Source organism: Nematolebias whitei, chromosome 3 (genome assembly GCF_014905685.2).
Source record: "Nematolebias whitei isolate Nwh7 chromosome 3, NemWhi1, whole genome shotgun sequence".
NCBI lineage: Eukaryota > Metazoa > Chordata > Actinopteri > Cyprinodontiformes > Rivulidae > Nematolebias > Nematolebias whitei.
The window spans coordinates 613760-618009 of NC_056500.1; positions in this window are offsets into that span (position 1 = coordinate 613760).

Below are 4250 nucleotides of genomic sequence, written 5' to 3' on the forward strand. Positions count from 1 at the left end.
AACTCACACCTCCAGGAGAGCTTTAACCACATCCCAACTGAGGTGGGGGACATTGAGGCCGAGTGGGCCATGTTCTGTGCCTCACTTGTTAAGGTATCTGCCTTGAGCTGTAGTCGCAAGGTTGTCGGTGCTTCTCGCGGTGGCCATCCATGAACTCGGTGGTGAACACCCCGGGTTAGGGAGGCTGTCAAGCTGAAGAAGGAGTCCTATCAGGCATTGTTGGCCAGTGGAACTCTTGAGGTAGCTGAGGAGTACCGGAGGGCCAAGTGGTATGCAGCCTTAGCTGTTGCTGAGGCAAAAGCTCAAATGTGGGAGGAGTCCAGTGGGACCTTGAGACTCTCGGTCGGTTTCGAGGAGATTCTGGCAAACCATCAAGTGGCTGAGGACGGGAAAGTAGCACTTTACTAACACTGTGTTCAGTGAAGGTGGGGTGCTGTTGACCTCAACCAGTGATGTCGTCGGGAGGTGAATGGAATACTTCTCGGACCTTTCAATTCCACCAGCACGTCTTCCACGGAGGAAGCTGAGTTGGGAAACTTTGGGATTGATCCATCCATAACCGTGGCTGAGGTCGCCAAGGTAGTTAAAAAGCTCTGAGGCGGCAGGGCTCTGGGAGTGGATGAGATTTACCCTGATTTCCTTAAGGCTCTGGATGTTGTGGGGCTGTCTTGGCTGACACGCCTTTGCAACGTCGCATGGACATCAGGGGCAGTGCCACTGGATTGGCAGATTGGGGTGGTGGTTCCCCTCTTGAAAAAGTGGGACCAAAGGGTTTGCTCCAATTATAGGGGCATCACTCTCCTTAGCTTCCCTGGTAAGGTCTATTCAGGGGTACTGGAGAAGCGAGTTCGATCGTTGGTTGAACCTCAGATCCAGGAGGAACAATGTGGGTTCTGTCCTGGCCATGGAACACTGATCAGCTTTTTACCCTCACTAGGGTCCTTGAGGCGTCATGGGAGTTTGCCCATCCAGTCTACATGTGTTTTGTGGACTTGGAGAAGGCATTCAACCATGTTCCTTGGGGTACACTGTGGGGGGTGCTCCGTGAGTATGGGATTGGAGGCCCGTTGTTACGGGCTATTCAGTCCCTAAACAAGCAGTGCGAAAGTTTGGTTCATATTACCGGCAGTAAGTCGGACCCCTTCCGGGTGGGAGTTGGACTCCGCCAGGGCTGCCCGTTGTCATCGATTCTGTTCATAACTTTTATGGACAGAATTTCTCGATGCAGCCAGCTGGCAGAGGGTTTCCAGTTCGGTGGCCTCAGGATTCCATCTCTGCTCTTTGCAGATGATGTGGTCCTGTTGGCATCATCATGCCGTGATCTTCAGCTCTCACTGGAGCAGTTTGCAACCGAGTGTGAAGCGGCTGGGATGAGAATCAGCACTTCCAAATCTGAGGCCATGGTCCTCAACCAGAAAAGGGTGAATTGCTCTCTTAAGGTCGAAGCTGAGGTTCTGCCTCAAGTGGAGGAGTTCAAGTATCTCAGGGTTTTGTTCACGAGAGAGAGAAGAATGAAGCATGAGATTGACAGACGGATTGTTGCAGCATCTGCAGAATTGCAGACTCTTTACCGGTCTGTTGTGGTGAAGAGAGAGCTGAGCTGTAAGGCAAAGCTCTCTGTTTACCGGTCGGTCTACGTTCCTACCCTCACCTATGGTCATGAGCTCTGGGTAGTGACCGAAAGAATGAGATCATGGATACAGGTGGTTGAAATGAGTTTTCTCTGCAGGGTAGCTGGACTCTCTTAGAAATAGGGTGAGAAGTTCAGTTATCCGGGAGAGACTCGGAGTAGAACTGCTACTCCTCCAAGTCGAGAGGAGCCAGTTGAGGTGGACCAGGCATGTGGTAAGGATGCCCTCTGGGCGCCTCCCTAGGGAGGTGCTTCGGGCATATCCAACTAGGAGGAGACCAGGGGAAGACCCAGGACATGCTAGAGAGACTATGTCTCTCGGTTGGCTTGGGAATGCCTTGGAATCCTCCCAGAAGAGGAGGCTGTAGAGAGAGATGTCTGGGACTCCCTGCTCAAGATGCTGCCACCGTGACCCGACTTCAGAATAAGCAGAAGATAATGTGTGTGTGTGTGTATATATATATATGGGATTTCAATATCAGTAAAGGAATAGTTTGATCTGCTTGCCACATCACGTAGAAAGGCTTTTGAAGCACCGTCTCATCTTGAGGGTGGAAATTACACCACCATTTTGGGGTGGGTTAAATATTAACGTTTACAGTTCATTTACAGTATTATGAAGCATTATGATGATTTTTTTCTTAAAATTAACATGGTTGAACAAGATACTTTTTGCATGGTACTTAGCTAAGAACTACCTTTAATGATTACTTGATGTTTTGTTTATTTAATAACTATTTGATGTGTGAAAACATGAATAAGAATGTTTAAGAGCAGATCATGATGACATGGCACCACTAGATGGTGCAATTGCGATGATAAACTTAATTTTTGATATTGTTTTCTATGAAATAATGAATTTTTTACAGCTAATGGCCATGAAGAAGAGACCAAAGGATTTTGATAAATACATAAAATGGATTTTATAATATAGATTTTCCAGGGGGTGAACTCATGACATTTTTCAATCTAAATTGGGACTAAATTGAAGGGTGGTAGGATAGGTGAATTGATTTGTTGGTTAATTGGGAATGTTTTTATATTAGATCACCAGGGGGAGTTGGGAGGTTCTATTATTTACATACAATATTCACGTTAAAACACGTTAATTGTTTAAATCAGATTTTTATTCACACAAACACATTTTCTGCTGTGACAGGCTAAAAATACCGGCAGCGCTCTGTGCAAATAAATTGGGTACTGCATGACTGAAGGGGAAGGGGGCACAGAGTTTTTCTTTTTTTCTTTTTCAGATGGACAAAATGGACTAGGTCTGCCCTTTGGAGTCAAAAAGAGAAGTTCAGGTTCTACAAAACTGATGAACATATATTAGATAGGAACGCTTTCTTGCATTAGGACGCCTCCTACAATTATTAAATCATATATTTAGAGAACTGACTTAGACAAATGTTAAAACTTTCCATTATGTCATATTGCACCACACCAGGGGGATGCTGAAGTCCTAGGCAGATGTCCAGGGCTGGGTCAGGCGACCTGAGGCTGGCAGGTCACACACTATAGCCTGTAGGCATCTCCCACCAACATATAAGGAGTAGTTTACATTCAACCAGAGGAAAATGATTAATTGCTTGCTTATCTGGCGGTATTGAACTGGGAGTTTTTATGCGGGGGAACCCCTTCGGGGAGCTCCGCCCAGGGGGAGTTGTTACAATATTTGGAAGTGGCAACTCATACTAATCAATAAATCAAGGAAACGTCAATTAAGTTTTATCAATTATATTAAAAAAAGCAGGAAAAGATTACAATTTACAGCGCTGGACTCTCCCGTCTGTGACGCGTTCACAGACCCGGAAGAAGAGCCCCGATGTCCCATGTCATTACTCATTTATAGGGTCCTAAGACTCCGCATTCGCAGAAGGGGAGCTCAACCTGTCAGTGTATGAGGGGGCGTGACTAAGTGTGATCTCAGTGGATCTTATGTGGACTGATGTGTTAGGAAATATGAGACGGTGCTTCAAAAGCCTTTCTACGTGATGTGGCAAGCAGAGTAAACTCTATTCCGTGAGAGATATTGAATCCCAGGGAGACTCTCTTTAGGGTTGCTGGCCCAGTTTAACCTGTAGAATCTAAGAAACTTTATTAATTTGATAATCTGTTTAATGAGGCCAAAAGCAAATGTCTTTTAACTTACAAACAACTGTGTTCAATATAACTTGTTTTTAACAGATTCTGAGAAGTGCTTGAAGTCGACCTGTACTGACCTGTACTTGTTTAAAAGTACCAGGAATTTCTGGGCGCAAGATCAACTGTTGTATAAGACTGTTATTCTTAAGTGTTTTTCTAAAATGGGAAAGGACAGATAAAGTGTTATACAACCTTCTGAATTCTGACGTCAATAGAAGGTATAAAAAAGATACTGTACTGCATTTAGACAGGGGTTCTGCCTTTTGAGGTCCTGGAGGTATCCCTGGCTGTTCGGCCTACGGGCTAAGCTTCAAATAAACTCCCATTTGCTGTCAAACAGAACTAAGGTGTCTACTGTTTTATTTAATGAACCCAAGTATTGATGTAGATGCTACTACAAACCCAGTCAGAACCGGGTCATAATTTCGTTATAATCCCGTCTCTGAGCAGATCAAAACCATAGGCCCAGTCCAAA